Here is a 10991-nt window from a genome sequence, read left to right as displayed (position 1 = left end):
AGTGATGGAGTGGGGACAGTACAAGTACTTCATGCTCCTTCCGAAAATGTTTCTGAAATCCTTACCATCTAGGGAATTTTGAACTGTTTTGTACCATGAAGAGCATTCTGGGGTGGGATATTTAATTCAAACAAGTAGCTATGCAAACCACTGTGCTCTGTAAATTCAACCATCCACTGCTAATTCAAAAGTTCCATGATGGGAAATTCAAAGTCGTATAGGAATTTGTTAAAAGTACATTTTTAAAAAAGTATCCAAAATTTTAAATTTGAAAACTCACTCTGCTACTTACTCATGGCTGAAACCAGAGCTTCTCAAATGTGGTCCCCAGATCAGCAGCAGCCATATCACCTGAGAACTTGTTAAAATGGAAATCTTGGGTCCCCACCCCAGACCTGCTAAATCAGAGATTCCAGGGAAGGCATTTAGCAATCTGTGTTTTAACAAGCCCTCTAGGTGATTCTGACGCATACCACGATTTGAGATCCACTGGTTTCAATGATCCGATCCAAGTTTCCTTACACGTAAATGGGAGTTAGAATACCTGGCCTCTTAAAGTTGTAAGAATTCAATTCAATAGATTTTGCATGAGAAGCATTTAGCACAGTGTCTGGCACTTAGTATACACTCAATAAATGACAGCCACAATTAATGTTATTATTATTATTGGATTTCTTTTCTGGGTGGCCAACGAATCAGTCTATGTCTCTGCATGTCTACCTGTGAAATAATTGTAAAGAGGGAAGCTATTTTAACATTAATCATTACAACAATAGCTAATTTACTGAGCTCTGTGCCAGGCACTTGGCTAATCACTTCAGGAACCTTGCATTCCATCCTCGTTTAAAAAAAAAAAAAAAAAAATGTTAAGTGAATGGTGCTATTATCGTCCGGCTTTTACAGGTGAGAAAAACAGCTTAAGCAACTTGCCCAGAATAACACAGGTAGTGAGTGGAAGAGCGAGGGGAAAATATTCAGAGTGAGACTCCAAAGCTCAGTTAGTTAAACACATTGCTAAACCACCAGTCCGGAGTGGTTTGCAGAAGAGACTGTAGGGTGGCCATTTTCATACCTACAGTGTTATGCGGAGAATCAGACATTCCCTACAACATATGCATGCCATCATAGCTATTGATTAATTATAGAAAAAGACTCTCAATCAAGTTTTTGCTTGAAATTTTTTTTTTTGTAAGATACCAAGGGCAAAGGAGACCGTATGGCTGTCCTCCGTGAAGTCCTCCATGATTCTTCATTTCTGCCAAGGCACATTGGCTGTGCAGCCACAATGGGGGATAATTTCCCGATGACAGAAATAAAGACAGCCCAGCATCTGTCACCAGTTATTCCTTCTGGGTCGCAGTTTGGGGCACAGATTACTTGAGCCCAAAGAATACATTCGAGTGTTCATTAGATAAGAGCTTCAACTAGAAAAAAAAAAAAAATGCTTCCTTTAGCTACAGAAGGTAAATCTTCAGACAAAGATGAGAAAGGGGAAATGTGGAAATGTGACCTGTAATTACCGTTAAGTATGTGTTAGCAGTCATACTTATTAATATGGGTTTGGGGCCCAGTGATGAATGCCAAATTTGTATCATTTTTTTTTAACACAGCAAATTCTGGCACGTAAACTACCAATGGCATTCTATAAAAAAAAAAAAAAACAAATTTAAAATGGGTAAAATTATATGTATATCAAAGAGATTTCAGAACAGGCTGCTGAATTAGTAAAATAAATATATTTAAACACTCATCAAAATGATATTCCAGGGTAAAACATGTGTTTATGCAGCTCAGCGTTGGCTTTATCCTGTTAAGGGTACACGTAGGCCAGGAACAAAACTCTGCAGCTTTTCTTATTTGAATGAAGCTAATAAGTTTGTCCACTTGAGAGTTTCTGCCTAAATCTTCGAAGCTGGACCTCAGAGATATTCCAAGACATTTGGTTTAATAGAAAACGTCCCTGCTTCCCTAAAAATGACGGTATCAATAGCAGCACCACTGAGCAAACACTAGTTTTGGCGTCTGCCTTTTATTTTATTTTTTTTCTCTCTTCTTAGCTCCTCCCCAGCTAGCTCTTGAAAGGCCTTCTGTTCTGTCAGCCATAATGACATCTGCTGGCGGAGACAGGAAGTCATAAATCTGTAGGTCCCCTCTCAACCAAACCTTGTTAATGCTGCCATTTATCACAGGGGCTGGGGTGCCATCTCTGGAGGGCTGGACGCAGAGAGTCCATTTTCTCCCATACCCCTCTCCCAAGAGAGCAACCATTTTAAAAACAGCCACTTTTTCATCTCGCATTCGCGGACTTGAAAGTCGGGCAGATGCAAACCGCGTCGTCAACGTGCAGCTCTTGGAAAGAAGCCACGATCCCAGGCAACAATAGACTCGCCTTGATGTCTCGGGATGGAAGAAAGGCAGTTCTGCGCAAGCTGTCCTTTCTCCTCTTAAATCGCCCCCTAACTGCTTCTAGGAGAGGAAGGGCGATTTCCTTCCCCTGGCCTCACTGTGCTTCTTTAAGGGCAAAACTGGCTACAGGGGGAGTTGAAAGAGGATTATTTAAACTCAAGTTACTTTTGTTCTGACCTAATTCAGGATGATGTGTGGGCTTTATTTCTTAAGGGTTTATTGTGTCCTAAGCCTTGATTCGAGACCTGTGCCTATGCAAGATCTAGCCTAGCTTTCACTACTCAGAGTTTGCTCCCTGGATCAGAAGCAGCAGCAGCAGCATCTGTTCGAGCTTGTGAACAATGCAGCATCTCAGACACTCTAGACCCACTTGGTCAGAATCCATCTCTGAAACAAGACCCCTAGATGCTCTCTCTGCACAGTAAAGGTCATGAGGCTGTGCTCTACCCTGGCTTCTCGCCCGCCGCCTTAGTGCTGTTTTGGGCTGGATCATTCTGTTGGCAGGGGCCTTTCCTGTGCACTGGATCTTGGGCAGCATCCCTAGCCTCTACCCACTAGATGCCAGTAGCATACTCTTGAGTGCGACAATAAAAAATGTCTCCTGACACATTGTCAAGTATCCCCTGGGAGGAAACACCACCCCTGTTGGAACCTGGGCGACTCTGAGCGTGGTCTGTGGATACACAGCATCGGTGTCATCTAGAGGCTTGTCTCAGACCCCACCCCAGACCTACTACGTCAGGATCTCCTGGGATGGGGCCCAGGAATCTGTTTTAACTCTCTAGGAGATCCTACTCGGGCTGAAATTTAAGAACTGGAAAGCTGTGGAGTAGAAACTGGGAAAAGCAATGTGATGACTAGAGAACTCATGATGTAAATGTCCCTGCGGCTGTAGCGTTACTGAGAGAGTGATGTATGGTGGCTGAGTATAGGAGCCACAGCCACGCCAGGAGGGCGGGGAAACTGGGCTTTCCTATTTGCTGTCTCCATGACCTTGAGGAACTTACCTAACCTCTCTGTGCCTCAGTTTCCTAATAAGTAAAATGAGGACAACCAAGCACTTTCCCTCATTGAATCATTTTAAATATTAATAAGTTCGTATTTGAAAGTGTTTGGCCCCCAAGTGCTTCATAAATATTAGCTACTCTTCTTATTACTATAATTTGCCTGTTTTTCCCTGGATTTTTAAGTTCCCGAAGAGCCCAGCAGGTGCTTTATTCCCGGCTGCTTCCCCAGCACCCACCCCAGTGCCCGGCATGGAATGTTTCCCACGAATGTTCGTGGGAAAAGAGGGGACGTCTCCAAAGAGGGTACGGGGTTGGCGGGAGCTCTGCCTCCAACGGCTTGGATCTGTGCTCTGCTTCCTTTGTGGTTTCTGCCTGCGGCTCCGAGCCGATTGGCTTCTGTAAATTGACGCCCTTGCAAATGTGGAGGACTGAGCTGATGTTAATTTTACCCCATAGTATGGATCCGATTTGACTTCAGATAGAGCCGAAAGCATTCTCTAAACAATAGCCAATCAACAAACGCTTGTAAAATTATGAAAAAGCTAAAAATGTGGGCGTGCTTTCTATGCATCAGGTGTCATGCTAAATATTCTACGTTAGCTCATACAATCCTCCCTGTGCCCCTAATGGAATCGGTGACGTCATTATTCCCATTTCACAGAGGGGAAAACCGAGGCCCAGAGAGGGTCACAACTTGCCCAAGGTCATGGTCGTAGTACATAGTAAAAGTACTCTTCGGATTCAGGCCTGTCTGATTTCAAAGCCTGCCTACCTTCCCTGGTGCCTCCCTGGTCTGCACATAGTGACCCTATGTCCGAGATTTTCTGGAACAACCCTAATTTCAAACATTCTGTTCCTACTTTATGCTTAAGGACACACATAAGCGTCAGGGCACATGTCTTTCAAAAATGACCATGATGAGAACCCCGCTCTATACCCCTGCCAGAGATATGGCGGGAAAGGAGAGACCCCCCTGCCCCGAATGAGCACATTTGTGGGAAGAGGTAGGAGACTGACAAAATCAGCAAATAAAAGACTTGTAAGCACGTGCCAAATGCTCGCTCATAAACAACAGGACTGAAAGAGAGCGGGCAAGTAAAAAGCTTGAAGCGTTTTTATATGCTAGTGTATTCAACACCTGGTTGCTGACGGTCTGCCGTGTGCCCGGCGCCATGCGGAGAAGTGGCGACAGTGCAGTGGACGAAGCGATCTTGGTCCGTGCCCTTGTGAAGCTCGCAGTTTGGGGGACTTCAATCCAGCAGACTTGGCCTGGGTCCCTGCCCACTTCTTCACACTCCGACGTACCTGCCAGCACCAGAGGCAGCTCTCATCCCATGTCTGGCGGGAGGTGCTGGAAATATACCCCGGTTCCCGCAGCCTTTGGAAGGAATGTCCCGGAAGTGGGTAATCGTCACTGACTCCCAGTGTCCCCCAGGGGATCAAGCTCCCGTCACCCACAGTGATAACCTGCTCGCTGACACACGGGAATGGGCCGCCTCCCTTCCCTCATCTGCTTTCCCACCTCCCCACCCACCGGAGTTGTCTAGGACCATCTCCCAAATGAACTACTTGCTCCGGAATCCTAATCTTGGGGAACCAAAACACACAAAAGAGGATTTGCAACAGTCTCGGGCAATTCAAGCGTTTTAAGCCTGTGGGTTCCTTGGCTGTATTGGCCTTCCTGGGGACAGTGAAGGAGAAAAGACAAGCTATATTGATGGGGGGAAACAGCATCTGGGACAAGTCACTTTGACATAATCCTAGCAAGCAGGGGTAGAATCTCATGAAATTTTCAGGACAATAGGATGCTTAATGCCTAATCATAATAGATAAGACATGCTCCGAATAAGACAGAAAGGTGTTCTCAGAGCGAATTATATCATTCTCTATTTGCTTCTGAAAGTTGAGGGGCACCTTTGGGCACACAGTTCTAATGAGTCCAGGAAGGCAAGCTTGATGCACAGTTGAGGTGACATAAAATATACCAGAGCCCAGAACTTAAAGGTTGCTCGTCACATGGTTTCCAAGCTGTTCCGGTCCTTACATTCACTTAATGTCTTCCTGTGGTTAATGAAGTTGAGCAATGGATTATGGGGCCAGCGACTTGGGCTGGATTCTTCAGCAGCAGCAAGACACTGTCACCAACTGCAAGTAATCAACTCTAAGGGAGGAGGGTGGTATACGTTAAATTGAACAGCTCCCACACCCCAGCCTGCCCACTCAGCCCTCATCCTGCTTAAAATATACACGATACTTAATTGCTGTTGCAAAATTCTACACCTGGCCAAATCAAAATAGTTTTTTTTTAAAAAAAAGAGAGCCCAACAACTTTTGGGGGTTTCATTCTTAGAAGCAAGCTTGCCCATGTCTGAGTGTCACCAAACTTCATCGTCACTCACTTTAACTGTTTTTAGAAAGCGAATTCCCACCAAGCGGAACAAGGTGTTCTCCTTCTTTGCTGGTTGAGCAAACCCACTATAATGCACAAGGTGTTTTCAGGATGTAAATAAATAAATTAGCATTTATCCATGGCTGGAAGAATACAATTCAAAGTCAGCATCGTGACCGATGCCGTCGTCCATGATCTCGTCCCCACCCTCCTCTCCTGCGTCTTTCTGCTCGCCTCCCCCTTGCTGGCTCCCTGAACCTGGACCCCACGAGCTGCATTTTTTTATGTCCCGGAAGCCACAGACGTCTCTTATGATTTCGGGCTCCTGGTTGGCTGTTTCATGTCTTCTCGATCTCGGTTTAAATGTTACCTTCTCAAAAAGGCTTCCCATGATGCCCCACCCTAAAATCGGCCCTGCTTCTGCCCCTTACTCTCTGTCCCAACACCCACCTTATTTTCTGCCTATCGCTCGCCAGGATCCATCCAGGATTTCCTCTTGTCTGGTTCTCCCCACCAACATGACGCTGCACCAGGTGTCGTGGGAGGGCAGAAAATCACCGGAGATTGCCACCTTAACGTTTTCACAGAACACTTACTGGGAAGAGGGTTACCCTGAATGAGTTAAATGACATCAGAGAAAGATAATGTATTATATCCTCCAGGACAAAATTATTTGGTACACTGGCTCTCAAATTTAGCCATGTATTGTAATCATCTGGGGGCTTTAAAGAACTACTGATTGCTGGATCCTGCCCCCACAGACTGAGGAATGCGTCTGGGCATTGGGAGTTTTTAAATCACCCCAGCTGATTATGATATGCAGCAAAGTTCGAGAATGCTGCTTTTTGAAATTGAGGCGTTACGTACATATTTAGAAGTGTACAAATTATTAGCATGCGGCCGAATTAATTTTTACAGACTGAACACACTGGAGTAAACTGCACCCCGATTAAGAACAACAGGGGCCCCAGTAGCCTCCGCAGGCCCACTTTCAAAGGTAGCCACCACCCCATTATCTAAGCAGACATTAGTCTTGCCTGCTTGTGTGCTCATGTATTTGGAATCATACTCTACAATGAGTCTCTTTGTTTTGAGAAGATATGGATTAGAGACTTTCGAATCACGTGGGATCCACCCAGGTAGCCTTCCTGAAAGAGGCAGTATTTAAGGGAGGATATGAAGGAGGAAACAGACAAGAGAGAGGAAAGAGAGAAAAGGGAGGGATGTTGGGAAGGGGACGGGAGAACAGCCTCGATGGGAAAGAGGCACACGGGCCAAATGAGGCCCTGTGGTGGACCTAAGATATTTTTAGAGAACATCCTCCCTTGCCAGCGTGCTCAGCTTGGCATTCAATTATTCTACGAATTTTCACCAAGCACCAATACAGTAAGTCCTCAATTAACATCGTGGATAGGTTCTTAGAAGCTGTGACTTTAAGCGAACCGATGTATAATGAAACCAATTTTCCCATTGGCTAATTGATAGGGGCAAGAGCTGACTTCCTATGGAGTATTTCTGCTCACAAAAACATCACCAAACTTCTAAATAAAGACCCAAACATTGAAAAAAAAAAAAAATGTGGGCCATACATACATTTAAGAAGAGATCAGAACAAGATGCTTATTTTCCAACGCCTTGATTCTACTTCCAGGTCACGGAAGCCTCTTCCGGCAGCTCGGGGCGCTGGGCGGGAATCCACAGGCAGAAACCCACGTGGACGAGCTGGCCTTCCGTCGCAGGGCACACTCGCTCCCGGCATTGGCCTCCTGTGCCCTCCTTTGGGATGTGGGAGGAAGCCAGAGGACCCGAGAAAACCCACGTAGACACAGAGAGAACTTGCCAACGCCACACACTGGCCCAGACCGGAATCCATGTTTTTTCCCTCATCTACATCATAACGAAACAACATAGGACAAAATGCCGTTGTTCCAGAACCAGCTGTACTGCAATGGACTTGGGGCTCCAGAGGTATGTAGAAATTACATTTTAATTAGGAGAGAAAAATAATACAGACAAATACATTAAAAAGATACTTAATAGACTGTTGTAACTGCCATGAAGGATGAGAGAAAGAATGGTACATTGGGCAAAAGGAGATGGCATTTGACTTTAAGGTGATGAGGAAAAACAAATTTGGGGGGGAGACCTTGCTGGAGAGACAAGAAATTACAGAAGCTCCAAACCTATACAGGAGGCATTCTGGTAACTGAGGCATTCTCCCTCTGCTCCAGAATCTCACAGGCTGACCCAATGTCCAGTAATAACAGCATCACCTACCATATGGTGGACACTTCAAATATTTGTTTTAATTCCATTGGGTTGGGGTCCAGTGGTAAGATAGACAAACTAACCAAAAAAAAAAAAATTCAATATGAGATGCATGTGCTTTAATGGGGCGTTCAGAGGCTCCTGTGGGTGCAGTGAGGAGTGTTCTCCACCACGCTTTTGAGGGACCCCAACAGCAGATGCCCTGGCTGTTCCCTGCCTGCAACAAGTTCTGCTAATTTGATTCACTTGTTACAAAATTCAGCTTTTTGTACGGGGAAGGTTCCCATGCCTGGCACTTTATTAGAATCACCTGGGAATTTTTTAAATTTCAGAATTCTGGCCCCACCTGGGGATCTAATTTAGTAATTTGGGGGTGGGGCCTGTTCCTCCATCTTAAAAAAAAAAATCCCCAGGTGAGTTTCATGTTGAGCCAGTGTGGGAATAAGTGCTCTGGAAGACGCATTGAGTCACTCCAAACCATCCGTGCCTTTACACATCCCAGAGTTTGGGTGTTGGATCCTAGGACACTAAGTTCCCTGGAGACCTAAACATAGAATTATTCCAAGCCACCAACTGTTGGAAGAAGTTTCCAAAAGTGCCAGAGACTGTGGTTTAGCAAAGAGTTTTGCAAATTCTAGTCATGGCTGTACCACCTTTCCCATATTTTGACATCTCTACACCCCAACCAAAGCATCATTTCTTCTCTATCATCCCTTTAGCTATGTTTGTTTTTAAAACCCCAAAATTATATCACACTTTAGATGGCCATCACAAATGGGGAGCAGTATCTTTTGCCAAGATGGAGGTAACCTTAAAGTGAACTTAAAAAAAAAAAAAAAAAAAACATTTCATAAAAGTCTAGCCTGGGGACTCTTGTCCGTCCCGAGCTTCTGTGCCTGAGTTCTATGGTGTCTTGTTTGGAAAATAAAAGGTAGAAGTTGTTAGGCATAAAAGATACTCCAGCACCAGACTCAGACCGTCTCAGATTGAAAGGGTTTAACCTTTCCACTATGTGCTTCAGTGTTTTCCAGCGTCCTATCTGTAGCACGGAACGATACTTGGGTGTCAGTGTGTGACGCATCCCCCTGGGGTAGCCAAAGTCTTTTTGTTGATAAGCTAAATATTTTACAATAGTAGCAGTAGCGGTAAAAAAAGAAAAAAAAGAAAAGAAAAAAGAGAAAAGAAAATCAATGAAAGAACATTCCAGAAGTATAGGTCCAAGAACGTGTTGGTAGCCAGCTAAAATACAGGTTGAGCAGAGGGATTCTAGTCCTTCCACCCCATTATATAACCAGCTATTGAGAAAGAAGAGAGAGTAGAGGTAAAATTCGGAGAAGAATCCTAGAGAGAGGCTGGGAGAGATTCTGTAGCCCAGAGTCAATATTCTGACAGTTTCCACTCCGATTCTGTCCCAGGCTGGGTCCAGCTCCCGAAGCTTCTCTCTCCCAGTTCCTCGTCTTTGGGATGTCATTTTAACAGAAGCTATTTGAAGATAGGGGTCCTATCGCATGCATTTCAGCATCTCTTGTGCTTGGGGCAATGCCTGACACCTAACATAGTAGATGTTTTGTTTTTCAATGAGTGAATGTAATATGAACACCAAATCAGCAGGCATGGGACTTCCGGAGGGTTCGCAGTGAGCTGACTGCAGTCTGTCTGCTTTCTGTGCAGGCCTTCAGTCTGTACCTCCCGACCCTATAACTGATCTCTTAACAGCGGGACTGTGGGGTTTTGTACTCAGTAAGCCCTGGTCCCCAGCACAGCGCTCCATCAAAGGGTATCGATTGGGTAATTAAAATTAATTCGGATTAATAATCTTTTGCTGACATTGCCAACCGCGAAGTGGCACTTCCTCTGCCTCCGCTGCCTAAGGACGAGGCTGGCACAGGGTGGGGTCGGTCCCGGGTGGAGGCGGACCGGGTGACTCAGGGAAGGCCAGTTACCAACTTGTGCCACATACGCGAGAAGAAGAAACGAGCACTTGCCTCGCTCGCACGTGGGGACGTTAAAAATGATTAAACAGCACTTTGCAAACAGGGACAATAACACGTTGCGGCCGACTAGTAGGGTGGGAGGTATGTTTCCGATAGCCCCGAAGAACATCTGAGGAAAATATCTGTGTAACGAGTCACCCCGGTACTTCCCCTCGAGTGAGGGTAAAGGTGACATGTGGGTGGGTCACAGGAGGGAGGTGTCCCAGATCACACTGGTGGCCGCCTAGTTGAGGGAGGTAGTGAGGGTGGGCACAGGTGAAACCCCAACGACAGTGACCACGGTAACGGGGCCACCCTGGAACGCCTAAATTATATTGACATCTGAGCCTGAGATGGCTTTATGGTTACTCTGTTGGGTGCATCTGATTCCAAAAGAACAAAGGCTTCTTTAGCAGTCCTCAAACTGGAGTGAGCAGGAGAGTCACTCGGGGGCGGGGGGTGAGGGCTGCTTGTTCCGAATGCAGATTCCTCAGTCTTCGTCTGGAAGTTTCTGATTTGAAAGGTCTACGGCAGCGATACTCATCTGGGGGCGATTCTGCCCCGCAGGGGACACCGAGCAATGTCTGGAGACAGCTTCAGTGGACACGGCAGGGATGAAAGGGTCTGGCGTGGGTGGCTGGAGGCCGGGGATGCTGCTAAACAGCCCACGTGGCATAAAGCAGCCTCCACAACAAAGAGTTAGGACGCAAGTGTCAGCAGTGCCAGGGTTAGGACACCTTCTGGCGTGAGGCCTGGGAATGGGCATCTTAAGGAGGGCCTCAGGGGATTTTAATGCTAGAGGTGGAAACCCTGACATAGAAAGGCTGGCTTCCTGTTCCAAGGGCATCACTGCTGGAGTTCCTAGGACTCCATACCTAGGACTGGGTTTGGACTTGACTCTCCCCAGGAAGCCCTGCCTGGTAATCTCCCTCCTTCCCTCCCTCCAGG

General features: G+C 46.0%; 1 long non-coding RNA gene across 1 annotated transcript; it reads right to left on the bottom strand.

The window, feature by feature from the left end:
* Positions 1–5277: 5277 nt before the first annotated feature.
* On the bottom strand, positions 5278–7669 carry LOC111743627. The gene is made up of 3 exons (XR_002781801.1): positions 7396–7669; positions 6253–6414; positions 5278–5574 (listed from the first exon to the last, which is right to left on the bottom strand). It is a non-coding gene; the product is annotated as an uncharacterized LOC111743627 (long non-coding RNA).
* Positions 7670–10991: the final 3322 nt, after the last annotated feature.

Source organism: Pteropus vampyrus, unplaced genomic scaffold (genome assembly GCF_000151845.1).
Source record: "Pteropus vampyrus isolate Shadow unplaced genomic scaffold, Pvam_2.0 Scaffold117, whole genome shotgun sequence".
NCBI classification, from domain to species: domain Eukaryota; kingdom Metazoa; phylum Chordata; class Mammalia; order Chiroptera; family Pteropodidae; genus Pteropus; species Pteropus vampyrus.
This window is presented reverse-complemented; position numbering and strand designations above follow the sequence as displayed.